The 15,498-nt window shown below is 44.9% G+C and overlaps 1 long non-coding RNA gene across 1 annotated transcript; it reads left to right on the top strand.

Moving 5' to 3' along the window:
- Positions 1-341: 341 nt before the first annotated feature.
- LOC306801536 lies at positions 342-11,176 on the top strand. The gene is made up of 3 exons (XR_013774113.1): positions 342-478; positions 4,375-4,445; positions 5,935-11,176. It is a non-coding gene; the product is annotated as an uncharacterized lncRNA (long non-coding RNA).
- Positions 11,177-15,498: the final 4,322 nt, after the last annotated feature.

Here is a 15,498-nt window from a genome sequence, read left to right as displayed (position 1 = left end):
GGTTAGCCCTGCAGAGGTAGTTTAGTTGGCATGATGCAGTGGAAGAATAGAGTCAAAAACACAAAACGTTCCCATCCGTGGTGGTAATTGTGTGAGTTTCAGGTTTGATGACAAGTCAGAAATATTCACCTTCCTTTCTCCCATGTTTTCTAACAGCTCTTGTCTGAGACAAATACTCTGAGTGAATGAGAAATCATAGATGTCTTCCTGTTCTACATTGCCAATTTTACCAACAATGGTGCGTGGCTCATTCTTGAAATCATTTGCTTAGGAGATGTGTTAATAGATCTGTTTACAGAGCAGGGGAGAATGGATGATGTGTGCAAGGGTGTCACACAAACTGGTGGCAAAACTCACAACTCTGCCCATATTTCCAGTTCACAAGCTGAAGCCCTGCTTACTGTATCTTTCTTCAAACATATGAACATTTAAGAGATGGAACTGATTTACAAACTCTGCCTGTTACAGATTGTTTTCAGTAGGTACTACTATGATTTTCTAAGGTTTCAAAGGTATTTACAGGCCTTGATAAATACATAGTAGGGGAAACCATAAAGAAATACTTCCACTTGTCCATAAAATATTTTTGTCTTCACCAGGAACAGGGACAAGTGAAGAACATGTATTACATGTGAGCTATACTTTTGGTTTGGTTTCGAAGGCCTCATTATTTTCAGAGCTTTCAATGAATTAACTAAATTCATATTCTATTAACAAATGCACCTGCAGCATTAATAAAGGCAGCAAATCCAGTCTACTAAATTACTTCAATTGGATTTAATGTCAGATGAAAATTTGCACTGAACAAAGAAGGCGCCAGTGCAGTACAACAGAATACAATAGAATCCAGTGCAGTGAGTCTGTATATGCGCAGTTCTGAACTCAATTGCATAATTACAAAATCAAGTTACTTCTGGGTGCCTACATGAACAACTAAGCTTAGGATCTTACACAGAAATATTTGATTTTCCTGACCTGATGTCTTAGTCATCATTGACTTAGCATTATATTCACTTTTGCATTTGGATTTCCTTTCTGTTTAAAGAAAAGCAGGTAAGAATGGAGAGGGGGAAAAAAATCAAAAGAGAACAAAGTAAAGGATGTCCCTAAGAGTGATTCTAAAGATAAAGTTCTTTAAATGGCTCAATGTGGTGCTTAACATTAAAGGCTGGATGGCCTTCAGCCATCTAAAGATGACTCTGCTTAAAACCACAAACTATTACAGAAACCTTAATGCCCCAACAACTCAGAACATGCCCAACAGTGCCTCGGCATTAGGCTGGTGGACAAATCATCTCCTGATGGAGAAAGAGCCTTGTTGGCACGGTTAACTGGTCCAGCTTCATTTTTGGGGGAGTAATGAATTCTGCTATGATGGCTTCTGACTGGCAATGTGCATCCCAGCAGCTCAGCAAGATCCCAGGTTTCCCAGTGGCTTGCACAGAGCACAGCAGCAGGTGCTCAGTGTGTGTGAGCAGGAGTGTGCAGGGACTTCCCTGGGCTCTGGGGGAGATCCTTCCAGAGGCAGCTAGCCAAACAGGGATGACTGCCAGCCCTGGGCTCAGCAGAGCCTGCACACCAGCTGCTGTGGCCAGGCTCTTGCAAGCCCTGTGCTCAAGGGATCCCCCCCGAGGCACCTCTGCCCCAGCACCTCTGGTGAACGCTTCCGTGCAGACGGATTCTGCCTAGATCAGGGCTGCAGGAGCTCTTACAGCAGATCAAACACTGTCCATCACTTGATCAGCTCAGCTTCCCTGTCTGGCCTCAAGCCAGAGCCTACAGTTCTCTCACGGGCTGCAGGACAGATGTTGAGAAGGAGGATGGGCCAGACAAGGTTGGGCAGGGGAAGGAACAGGAGGATGCAGAAGTCTCAGAGCTCAGGCACGTGTTGGGGTACACAGGAGGAGGAGGAGCCTGTGGACACTGAGGATTGGGCCCCTAATGGAAAGCAGAGGGCTGTGAATGGTCCAGCTCTGAGCAGACAGCTGCTGCAATCCCCCATGGTGCTGCCACAGTCCTGCTGTGTTGGGATTTCTTGTGGGAGCTTTAAAGGGAGCAGTTGACTTCAGGGTTGCATTGTAAAACTAGGAGATGGTGTGTTCTCAGCCTATTTAATCAAGTCCTGACAAGCAAGAAGCAACAGGAAAAAGTGCCCAACAAGATTCCTTGCCTTTAGCGAGGCCAGTTGCTTTCACTTTTTAAATTGAATCCTGCCCTTTACTTGGTTTCATTCTTTGTTTTCGTGACCTGCACATCAGTGGTTGATTTCTGTCCTACAATCCCTACAGTTTAAGTATCTCTTGAGAAAGGAGTTGGGCAAGGACATAAACATCTTAGAGAGGTAGTTCAATGACTGTTCAAAATGTTAGAGACACTCATTTTCCTGTCTTACTAAGGATTTTCTGTTTTGAAATAGCTCAGCAGTTTCAGTTTGGTAAACACCAACGTATTTCTATTAATCTAAGTATAGCTGGGCAAGGAATCTACCTTCCTATGTGCCCTTTACATAAAGAGAAGATTTTTCCTGCTCAGCTGCTCAAAGAGAGAGAAACATACAGGAAAAACAGAGCAAAGGAAACTGAAATCCTTTTTAAAAGTATGTCCTTTAGGCAAATATCAAGCATGAGAATTTGCAATAAGGAAGTTGTCTGGGGAAGTGTAAGTGCTCGTAAAAAAAGTGTGTAGATTAGTATCAGAGTCCAGGGTTAATAATTAGTGTCTTCTATCAAAGAATACATTAATTGTTAACCTGAGGCTGTGACTTGCAAGTTGTAACCTACATAGATAGAAAAGCATTTACCGCAGTAAATAGCACAGTTTACAAACTCATCGGTTCAAAAGTGCAGGGATAAAGCTACATTGTTGTTTATGAGGAGAGGTGAAGGTTGGCCATGGTCTTTTGGCTGGAAAGGACTGGAACACACACCAGCTTTGGGGCTTTGCAGTATTTCCCTGCATCCCTTAGATGGAGCCAAACTCACATCGTCGGGCAGCCTGTGACTCACCACTAGTGCATGCAGCTTGCCCAAAATCTGAGAACTATGCAGCAGGAGAGTTTGTCATGGGTGCCTAAGCCCCATTTCCTGCCTGTTCCCCTAGACTGACTTCCTAATATTGGTTCATTGCCTCCCAGCTCTGTTCCCACAGTGCCACGGAGACAGTGACACACAAATGCACTAATCTGACACTGACCTTCCCTTGCAGCTTGAGGGGAAATGTTTTTCAAGATGTTACAATTACTACCTTCCTAACCACGTTATATCACCGCTTTTGCTACTGGTCTATTCATCTGCACACTGAATGGATAAGGCATTAGGAAGCATCTTTTGGATGCTTTTTCCTTCCATGTCTTTCCACCGTGATCTTGGGCAAAATTCTGATCTACCAGGTCTCCTGACTTTGGCTTCCCACTGCAAAATGTTTGGGATCTGTATGATTGCAGTGCAATGACTTGTAATAAAAAGTAGGAACTTCAGAGAACACAGAGGAGGAGTCTACAGCCTCAGCCATCTGTGAAGTGATAGCTAAATTACAGCAATTTGATCAAAAAGCTGCATAAGGAAGACAGACACAGCTATCAGCAAAAGAAGGATAAGAGGATTACAGGATAAGGAGTGAGCATTTCCAGTCTTTGGGAGTAAGGAACAATAGTTACTCTCCTGACAGCAACTTAACGTTCTTTCCTCAATTCAAGAGCCAAGAAAGGCATCTTCACATCTGTGTTTAGAAGAGTGCAAAGCCACTCACATCCCAGTAAGGGGCAAGAGTAAATATTTCCACACTGATTTTACCTGGCAACAGATGTAACTACACTGGATTTGAAAGTGCTGTGGAAACATCTGAGGCAACTTAGACAGAGTCCCCTTTCTCTAGCCTTCTATTTTTAAGCAAAACACAGAAGACATAATTTTTTCAAAAGATCATTACATTTAAAGGGTCTGTCTTTTTATCCTGCCATTTGGTGTTCAGACTAAATCATGATGAATCAAAACATGGAGACTGTGTGTTGGTAATATCCCAGTCGTATAATTGTGCAACTAACTGGAGAAAATGTCTGTGTACAGTTTTATATCCCTGTTGTTCTACACCTCTCATGGCATTTGCAGAAGCCATTTTATCCCCTCCACAGAGGCATTCAGAGTGCAGCAAGAGGCTGTGACAACAAGTTGAGAAAGCTGGGAAAGGCTTTCCTGGTGGCAGACCAGTTTTTGGATGGAGCCTCCTTTTCCAGAGGCTTGCTGGAAGAAGGAGATGCTGGAGCCCACTCTGGTTTGGCACAACCTCATCAGGGCTGTGTTACTTCCCAGCTGCTCCAAGGTTCTGACTCCGAGGTCTGCTCTCAAAGGAGTTACTTTCTCCATCTTTCATTGCCAGAGAAGGTGCAGCTGGAGGATTTGGAAAAAGGAGATTTGATCCCCACACAACCCTGGGGGTTCCCCAGAGTGGTGAGTAATCAGCATGGGGAGAGGAAGTGTGGGACACTCATCTTTACTTCGTTTAGATGTTTCCCATGAAGCAACAAGAGGATCTTTGGATTTCTGATTGCAAAGGCCGTGTCTGATTTCAGCTGTGATGTCACCCTGCAAGAGCTGACTCATCCAGCAGGGCTGCGGTTCCAAGGAACACAGGCAGAGGCTGGGAAAGTTCAGAGCTATTTTCAGAGCTTGGGGGAGCTGCACTGTGGGGTCCCACTCTCTGCAAGAGGTGCTGGACAGAGAGTGGGCTGTCCAAGAGGCTCAGAAAAACTGGACACTGCCATGACTCACAGGCTTCAAAGCAAACAGACTGCAAAGGCAGAAAATAGTAGAGGAAAATAATCACCATCCACTGGGAAAGAGTTCCTTTGGCATTTTGAACTGACCAATCACCTTAACGTGGCTTAGCTGCATTAAATGGTCTCTGGAGCAGGATTTTGGCAGTGCCCAGACAAGATGGACAAAGGAAAATTGTGCAATACAATGGCAGAATACACTGATATTCACCAAAGTTAGTGCAGCCTCATCTTCTGCCTCAATTTACCTTTATCTGTTTACCTCAACCCAAATAACATGCTATTTCCAAAACTCTCCCTAGTCTGGGTAAGGTTTGTTAACATAACATTCAGCCTTCCAGCCTTAATAACAAGATTTACAATTGTGATAAGAAACATCTTACAATGTGATTTAATATATATATTAAAAACAGTGGAGGGAAAAGCTCTGGAGAGAAATTAGAGTATTCTGATTTATGCTTGAGAAAAGAGGGATCAAATGGAAAGGGGAAAACAAAAAAAGAATGAGTGCTTAATGCTGTCTGGGGATCACAGCAGCAGCCTCTCTCAGACAGGCCTGATGTCCTACAAATAGTCAGTCTAGGAATGAGCATTCCACATAAACAGAGAGGCACAAACATAGGAAGCAGGAATGAAATTCAAGTGGAGCTGCTTTCCACTTTCCCCTGCCACTGCTGCAGCACAAGGCTGAAACTAGGCAGAAGAGTTTGCTCCCAAAGAAAGATATCCTTGTGTGGCAGAGTTGCCATCAGACACCAAAAGCTCTTCCAGCTGCTGGCAACGTAGCAGGAGTGACGGGCTCCTGGCCAGGGCTCTCGTGGTGGAGCCCACGCAAACCAGAGAAGTGCCCGGGGGTGGTGAGCACTGGGACTGCTCAGCCTCTTGGATTCCAACACTCCTCTACTCCTGCTGGTCCAGGGGAGCCATCTGTCAGAGTTAAATGGCTGGTTAAAGGGGCTGAGATAAAGCATTCTCACAGAGCTGATTGCTCCAGAAATGTGCACGATGCCAGTATGTAATGTCAGGAGGCAGCTTTGCCTGAAATATCAGGAGCATCATTTCAAAAAATGATACTGAAGAAAGGGTGTATGTTGGAATTGAAGGACAGAAATTATTTAAAGGAGGAATATACTGCTATGTTGAAACCCCCTGTGATTATTTAGTTTACAGGAAGACATTCAGAAAAGGGAACAGAATGGAAAAGCAGAAAATACTGAAGTCTGTAAAAGTGTTTTACAGTGCCCTGATTGCTCCTATACTGAATGAGGACACAGTGAACCTGAAAAGGATGTATTTTTAAATGGGTAACAGGAGACATGTTTATTACAGAATAAAGTTAGGTGTGTACAGGAAATGTATTATTTACTATACAATAATGTTATTTGTGAGACTTTTGCAGACCATCATTGAGAACAAGAGTTAGCTTAAGTCTTAAGTAGGATTAGAGAGGAGAGAAAAGAGGATAATCAGAGGTTGTTACTTTTATTCTCTCTTTCATGTTTGAAAGATAAAATCCTACTAGCTTCAGGGCATAGAGTAACCTCAGAAAGCCCATGACTAGAAACAACTTACTCTGTAGGCAAATTATCCTATTCTTCTCTTGAACTTTTCTGGGAATAATCTTCTGCTGGTTTCTGTCACAGATAGGATAGTAGCCTGCAGGGGTAATTTTTCCAGTATGTGTTTTACTGCTGGGGTGTGTTAGGAAAGGTATGAGCCAGAATTTCAAAGACTGTTTTCAGGCCACTTTCATTGGCAGCAAAACATCATGTGACAGATGAAGACAAGTGACTGACATGTTTTTTCAACCACCTGATCCTCTCCCAAACATAAAGAAAAAATATATTAAATCTGTATTTTGTGACTATGCTTCTTTTTTTCATAGTAGCCTAGTCTTCAGAGAATCTCCTAGGTTAATATCATCCAGCTTTGTGTCTTGAGCATCATCTATTTCCTGGTCATAGTCTGCATCTCTAATACTGTTTCTGCTGTAGAGAAGAAACCCAGCCTTCTCTGCTGCCACCATGTTCCAGACATTTAAATCTTTGGAATCTGTCACTGTGGGGGCAATGGGCTCTGGCATGTTGAGAGACCCTATGTTTGCTTTGTCAGCAGGTCTCTAGCACCCCTGTACTCACTGCTGAATACACAGACTGATATTTAGCCACTGTTTACCAATTTTCTCCCTAAGATGTTGCAAGTCCCTTCCTGCTGACTTGATGGTTTGACTTCTGTGGGCATATCACCCTGCTTTGGCTCCATAGCAGGCTTATCCTGATGATGCCAGAGGTTGTGACTGTCCCTACTCTGTGTTCTGTAGTGACCTGCACTTATCACATTAAAGTATTCTGAAAGATCAAGTCTCTTCTGCCCCAGCAAAATGCCCAGCTAAGGGTGAAGTGATCTACATGATTGCTCTAAGTCTGGTCTCCTCTATCTGCTGGGCACAGTGTCACATGCTGCTGTGGGTACACACACCCTCTGATCCTCATCTGCTCTTGCACCTGAAATGTGCACTTCATCCTGGGCTGTGCACTGAGCTGGCTCATCCCTCTCTGTACTTGGTGGGACGTGGGAGCTGTCACTGGGTCTCTCTTCCAGGTCAATGGCCCAAGACAGGCAGGGACTGACCCACATTTGCCAAGAGGCAGATAGCAAGCCAAAAAGTAAAAGTATTTGATCTAGAGGGGGTATAAAGGGACCTAAACAGGTGCCTAGAGACCAGAAAGACTTCAAAAGGATATTTGGTTTTCCCTGGTGATTCCATGCTTTATAACATTTAAACAAATCCAGTGTATAATTTGGTCGAATGACAAGAATATATATAGAAGAGAATGGTGATAATAACTCATGAAGTTTTGGAAGATATAAATGTCAAGGAAGGAGAAGTAGTTATGGTGGTACTAGTGTTGCCAGGAGGACCTAAGTGAATTTGAGAAAAGGAAAATTTTGGCTCAGTACAAGGAACAAAAATAATAACTAAATAAAGCAACCTAAAATAAGGAACTGTACAAAGCCTAAGAAACCAAACAAACCCTTTCCTCCAAGCAGTTATTTTGGAAGAGGAAAAGTACCAGATACTACACTGAGTTCTTTGCAAGCTTCACTCTGTTGTGGGTTTTTGTATGGAAGCCACTCAAAAAGTTACGGTGATGGGGGGCTGCCTAAAATGGAAAGAGCTGACAATAATCACTGTTTGATTTGAACAATCCCCAAAAGGGAGAGGATGAAATCCCTCAGAAGCAGTAAATTAAAACTGAGCAGAAACCTGGCACGTAGAGTAAATGACGCATAGAGTGAATGGCACAATCTTCTGCTGGGCACTGCACATAGAGGACAGACACATCACGATTTTCCGTGTCTAAAATAAAAAGCCTATAAAAAGTACTTCTTCCAGTTATGGAGACAAATACATTTGACAAGAGTGATTTGTCTTCTTACTACAGAATTGATGCCTTTTTTTTTTTGTGTGTGTGTGTGTGTGTTTGTGTGTCCTCTTTTCCCTGGTGAGCTTTAAGAGAAAACAAAGGTGTCTGATCTGGATAAGAGTCTGGCACAGATGAGAGGTCTGAAACTAGGACAATAATCACTGCTTTTCACATTGACTGTGCTCTCTCTTCACTGGAGTGTCCCTGGGGTTTAGAGGATGTGATAAAGCATGTTCAGTCCAAGTGGAGGAAATGTTAAAACTTCAGATATAAATAGATGTAGTTTTTAAATTTAGGCACTGTGTTAGAAAATTCTAGCAGGAGCTAAACCAAATGTTTGAAGATGTGGAAATCTAAAGTTAGGCTAATGATCAAAACCAGAGAACAATGTTGATCTTCCCAGACAGACTTTTCTATTTTTCAATGAAGTTTGTTTTCTTTTTTTTAAATGAAGACTAGAAATATCTCTATATCGATGGCTGTGTTTTGATGGATGAGTAGTCAAACAAGGCTGGTCACCAGATCAGTGGGACAGATGCTGCAAAGGAGAGCATCCTCTTCAGCTTTATGAAGCACTGACTCCTGCGGCAGCAGGGAGGTGAAGAGCTGCTGCACCATGTTCACAGTCCATTAACCACCGGCATTTTCAGCGCATACCAAACCCCAGATCAAATAACTCTGCTGTTAGATCACGCTAAAGTGCTCCACTGCTTATTTCTCTCTGTCACATCCCAGTTACCAGGCTGCAGGGGCACCGGGGAAAGTGGCATGTGGAAGCTTCAGCTATATAAACTTCGGTTCTTGAAACAAACAAACGTGCAGTGAATGAGCACTCGTTGTTCCCTTGTTCTGTGTTTATGCTGTGGTGAAGAAGGCATGGGGTTCCTGCTGGAAAGCAGGATGACAAGTTTAAAAGGACACGGGCACAGTGCCAGGCAGCAAGTCCCAGCATCACCCCACCGTGCCTGGCCAGGCTGTGCAGAGCCACCACTCTTCTCCTTCCTGCTGGGATTCCTGGGATGAGGGCATCCAGCTCAATACTCGCCTCTCCGATGGGATGTGCTGCCATCGTGGCGCTCATCTCCATTCCCCCCCCCCCCCCCCTCCCCCCCCGTGGTTTTGAGCTCTTGGGCATTTTGTTTCAAGGGCAGCGCTCTCCGGATGTTTTCATTCTCGTGTGCTTGCAGATGTGACTCTCTGCCAAGTGATGTGCCTTTTTTTATCTGGGAAAATCCTTGGTGTGTTTTACGAGACGGACGTGCGAGGCCCGGGAGCTGCCAGCACGTACAATCGCCTGCGATCTTTCTCCACACGGAGCCTCGGGCCGGATTTTTGCCGTGCGCCCCGAGACAGCAGAAAAGAGCGCCCGGAGCAAGGAGCGGCGCCCGGCTGGGGCTGGCGGCCGGGGAGACGTGCCGGGACTGCTCTGCTCTGTCCCTGCCCTGTCCCTGCTCGGCTGCTGTGCTGGAGAGGCTCTAGGGCTGCGCTGACCCCTCCCATGCTAAAGCACACAGAGGCAGGTTAAATCTCCTCTCTTGTTTTATCACCAAAACATGCCATGCTGTCCCTCCCGAGCCCCATCCTTCTCTCCGTTCAGATCTTCTTGACCTCTTCTCCCAGATATCTACCACTGATTTTTTCCTTATAGGTCCCGATTTTTGCTTTAACCCTTTCATCTGCTCTACTATTGTACACCCAAATCCTGCACTTGAACACAAATACTGGAGCCCAGTAACAATTCCCAGGAATGCCCTATTCTATTCAAGGATGGTACATACTTTGTCGACATAGCCTGTCTGTGCCAAAGGAAATTTAGGAACTGACACAGCATCACTCTTGGTTTTTATTTAATGTCTTCTAATCTCAACAGGCATGGAGCAGAGGGTACTAGAAAGACTAATTTAATGTCTGAAGTCAGGGCATAGCTGTGTTAGAGAATCTTAATCAAAGAGGATGTGGTTTTCTTGTTATGCTAAAAAAGCTTGTTTCTTTTAGGTATGGAGAAATTACTGTCTTGTTTTAGCCAAAATTTTCCTGAGACAGTACAGGTCACACACAGATACCCAATACAGAAACTTTCTGCCCACACCACTTGTCAGCATTATCAATAACTTGAAATCAGACTCTTTAAGAGGAAGGGTGAGGTAAACTCAGACATTAGCATTTTCCTCCCTGTGCCTCTCATAATCAGATGTGGTCTGGTTCATCTTTTGGGTCAGCAGTTTTACAGATAGGTGAGGCACTGGAGGAGCCACATACACGTACCTTCAGAAAACTGCAATATTCAGCTACTGTTTGTGTTTTATGGCAGATGAAGCACTGTGAAAGGACAAGGGATATCAAGCAGAATGATGTGTGGTGTGGAAGAAGAACATCTGCATTCTCTCTGAGCACCCACCTCCTTTATTGCTGCTAGTAATGTGTCCATAACACCAATGAATCAATGGTGGTGTTTTGTGCTTGCCACTGAAAATATGATCATGGAAGGAGCTGGACAAAGCCTAGGTCAGAATCAGGAGGAACAAATGTGACTGTGTCTTTTCTTCCTGTTCAGATATCCATATCCTGAGAAAACCCTGCACTGTCCAAATTAATGGAAGTGTTCTTACATTTGCCAGCTCACAAGCTGTTTTATTATTGATATCAAGAGGGAAAACACAGGTGTTAATGAGGTCAGATCATCTCAGTCCCTGCTTATTTGTGTTTTGGATTGCTGTGAGCAGAGCTCCATAACCCAATGATGCAAACAGGGGGGTGTCCCTGGCAGCAGGGCCCCCCTGTTGAGGAAGGGCATGGCACTGGGGGTCATCAGGGGGAAAAGACCCAGCACCATGGCTTTATTCCTACAGCCTGTGCAATTTAACTCTGGGCAGAAGTCTGAGGCCACCATCTCCTGATTCAGGTTACCCTCTAGCAATACTTGTGCTCATGGAGACATTCCTTCCTTCAGCTGTAGCTCAGCACAACAACCTCCTCCCAGCACCAGCACGATGGGTTATAGAGCCAAGTGTTGAACCCCAGCAGGGAACTGATGGAGGCTAAAACCCTAATGTAGTAGCATAAGACAACGGCTAGATCTCTTTAAATGGGACTTGCCACAAAAAGCCCTTCAGGAGGACATAGCCCCTGGGTTCAGATGGCAGCCATGAGCAGGAACATCCCCCCCAGGCATGGAAGTGTGAGCCATGGGGAAACCTGTATGGTTTTGCCCCACTTGGATCCACCAATTTAGACTGCTCCTGTGTTCAGAGATAATCCTCACACAGAAAAATTAAGGCAGGTGGCCTTTATTACCTTGCTTTTCTCACTACTCAAAGTTTAAAAGAAAAAAATAAAGTGGTTCCTACCTTCAAATATTTTCTTCTCTGTCAGAAATCCAGGTCTCAGCAAGCTGACTTCCTTGAAAGCTTCTGGTGATAAAGCAGAAGCAGTTGTGTGAGCCACCAGCTGCAGCAACTTTCAGGGAGGGGAAATGAGTTCATCGAGACCACCTGGAGCTTTGTGTGCCACCAAAGTGAACCAGGGGGGCAGAAAGCAGCAGTAAAAGGTCAAGTTTTCAAGATAAATATGGAAACAGTTGTTGCACAGGATTTCTCTGGTAAAATCACTTTGCAAATACAAAAACTCCCAGAAGTGAGTGTTATCCACAGTGCTACACCCTGATTAAACCTCTCCAGCAAATCACAGCCACAGACCCCAATTTTACTTGCAGTCCAGCTTCCTCTTACAGGGATTCTGGGCTTCCCAGTGCTGCCATAGCTGAGAGCTACCCCACCCTTCAGAGCCTCCTGTGGCCCAAGCTCTGCTTACTCACTTGGTGAAATCAGATTGTTCTTTTGAAGTTCACCACTCACTTCAACCACAGCCCTGGAAGAACTTCTGCCATGTGGACCTGGCCAAACCCCAGGCAGATCTTGTTGTTGAATAGCTGGTGATAGAGCTCAGTTAAAAAGCAAGAGGCATTGTAAAAGCATGAGTGCAAGATTTCATGGTGAAAATGAACAGTTAATTGAGCCTTAGACACAACATGTCTCTCTTACACTTAATTTAACACTCATTCTGACAGCACCTGGTGATGCAAACCTTTTATCTGCTGGCTGCAGCCTCTCCCACAGTGGTGACTCAGCCAACCCTTTCCTTCAAGCCTTGTTTGAGTGGAAAACTGTCCAAGGGTCCTGGTAAAGTTCAGTTCCTTAGACCCAGAAATTTCTTACCTCTCTAGGAATGATTGCATCAATCAAAGCCCAGGAGGAGCTCTTTGCAGTCATTCCTTGTTTGGGAAGAGGAGAAGCAATACTTTAGGCCTAAGCTTGCCTCCTCATGGACAGGAAAACACCTCCATGCTATTCTTCCCCCTTCTCCCAGTCCTGTTCCCTGTCCTTGCTGTTTTATTATATTAGCAATACTTGAGGAATTGCACTTACTACTCCATTTCTGTTGGATGGGGGTAGAGGAAAACAGAGCTGCAAAAGCTTTATGATGTTGCTGTTCATCAGTCTGTTTGTGCAAGTAGGAAGTTTGGTTGGTGACTTTGAAAATATTCACATTTCCTTCATAAACTGGGTTTCCAGCCAGTATTATGGTCCCCTGTGTATGGTCCTCCTGGCAGGACGACTCTGCCACTGAGAGAAGCCACCCCCATGGTGCCACCCATAGCAGCATTGCTGTTTAGTCTCACAGAGAACCAATCTGAGTAGATAGCATTTAGAAAAATAAGAAATTAAGCAGAGCCTTTAAAAAAAAAAAAAAAAAAAAAAAAGCAATCAGGAAAACTTTTTCATCAGATCTGCTCTCTGCACCGGCTCATTAAATGCTACAATGAAGCATTAAACCAGGGTGAGGGTCCTGTTTATTCCCCTCCTTGGACTGCCCCTGCCCTGACTCTGCCTGGCTGCTGGCCAGGTGACACAAAGCACTCAGGCAGGGAGCTGCTGGGGAGACAAGGAGACTGCACTGGAAAAATTGAGGCACACAAGGGCTCAGAGGGAGAAAGGGACTCTGGAGGGCTGGCTGGAAGTGGTGCTCACAGGACTGGCCAGCTGCCAGCAGTGGCTGAAGCTGCACAGAGCATTTCAGGCTTAAGAGGTCAGGGGAAAACTGTCAGAGAGCCCAAGAGCAGGGATGGGCAGTGATTATTCAAATCCCAGTCTGAAGCTCTTAGCAGGGTGAGTTGAGGAGCAGAGGGAATTGAGGTGACCCTCTGCAGCTACCCCAAGTCACACAGTCGCCATTTTCACCCTGGGCAGACACTCAGGGCTGGTTTTGATCCTGCCTCAGCCACTTTGCTCCAAACAGGAAACTAAGAAATGTGTTTATGTCTTCCTCAAGAGGAAAATAAAGCAAAAACAGAGCAAAAGCCTCCACTTGGGATTACAGGAATGAATGATCAGCAATGGGAAACCCTGTTTCCAGTGCTGGGAAATGCAGTTGTTATGTCAACCAGCTGCTGCTGGCAGTCCCACATGGCATGATAAATAGAACTGGGCTTGGTGTGGAAGCCAGCTGGCCTGCACCAGCCAAATCCTTATGGGAAGAGATGAAAGCTTGAGGAAGAGTTTGTCCACACCCAAATGTGGGTGGCTTTGGAGAACCTCAGCTATCAGTGACCTGAGTTTGCTGTGGGTTGGATGTTGTGAGCCACCAGCACTCCAAACCCACCCACAGGGTTTGCCCTTGAGGACACCAAGAGATTTCAAGGAAAACCTTTTCATTTCAAGGGTGACCTCTTCCTTTCACACAATGCAAAACCAACCTCCTGTTCAGCTCAGTCTGAGATCCAATCAGAGCAAAAAAAGGAAGTAAATGAGCTGGAGGAGCTGAGTGTCCCTAAAGCCCTGGCTGTGCTCTTGCAGTCACTGGGAGTTTCCCCTCACCTGACGCAAATGAAGAAAAGCCACCAAGAAACCACAGGGAGCCCCTGAACCACATCTGAGCCAGCTACGTGCCTGGTGGAACCACCACCTCACTGACCTCTGCCACTGACAGAGGGCTGAAAACCCCAGTGGGCAGCTTTGCTCAAACACAGGCACCATAAACACATTGGCTGTGACATTTTGTACCAGAAAAAGCGTGGCCAGCAGGACCAGCGTGGTGATCATTCCCCCATACTCTGCTCTGCTGAGGTCACACCTTGAATCCTGGGCTCAATTTTGGGCCCCTCACTACAATAAAGGCATTCAGGTGCTGGGGCATGTCCAGAGAAGGGCAGTGGTGAAGGGTTTGTGGAACACAAATCTTATGGGGACCAGCTGAAGGAGCTGGGTTTGTTTAGCCTGGCTCAGGGGAAACCTTATCACTCCTAAACTACCTGACAGGAGCAAGGTGAGAGTCAGCCTCTTCTCCCACATGACAAGACAGGACAAGTGGAAACAGCTTCAAGTTGTGCCAGAGGAGGTTTTGATTGGATACTCATAGAAGTTTCTTCACCAAAATTTTTGTTTAGCCATTGGGCAGGAAGTCCAGGGAAGTGAAAAAGTCACCATCCCTGGATGTATTTAAAGGATTTGTAGGCATGGCACTTAAGGACACAATTTAGTGGTGGGTGGACTTGGCAGTGCTGTGTTAAAAATTGGACTCAATAATCTAAAGGTCTTTCCCAACACCAATTATTCTGTGATTTCATGATACTATTTCATCCTTGTAGCCCAGAGAATATATAGATGGTGACTCTTCTGTTGCAGTGCAAGCAGTTGTGCAGGACAGAGTGCTGATTTCTGTATCCCAAAGAAAGTTTGAAGTAGGCAAACCTGCAAGTTCTGTTGCAAAAATAACCTTAAATAGTAACACTGTTGTTCTGAGGTGAGGCTTAACATCCTTGTTTTAGAAAAGCAGTCTTTTCAGGCAGGTGAACAACCCCCTGTCCCTTCAGTTTTAAATACATTTTCCTAATAAAATTATGTTCTTGTCCCTATTTTGGGGCTAGTCAGACCATTTGATTGCTCAAAACTGGATGAGAATGACTCTCTGATGCACTGGAAGCAAATATGCCAAGCAGAGCTGAAATAGCAATTTAGCCCCTTTCTAAAGGTTGGTGGCAGTATCTGATGCAGTGGTGACAATTTGCCTTTAAAATACAGAGGACAATTATTGTGTCCTCCTGTGCACACCTTGTTTACCAGCCTTCCAACCCAGCCCTTCCCAGGAGACAGGGGAAAGGCAAAGGCCACAGCAATTGATTTAATTGGCTTCACTGCCCTGTAATTTTTATCCTCTGCTGTACAGCTGGTATTTTGTTTACATGCTCCTGTATTCATACAAATTAACAAGGTTTAAAATGGACAGGAATATTGCTCTCAGATG

This window comes from Erithacus rubecula, assembly GCF_903797595.1.
Source record: "Erithacus rubecula genome assembly, chromosome: 4".
NCBI lineage: Eukaryota > Metazoa > Chordata > Aves > Passeriformes > Muscicapidae > Erithacus > Erithacus rubecula.
Note: the sequence above shows the minus strand (reverse complement) of the source record. Positions and strands in the feature narration are given on the sequence as shown.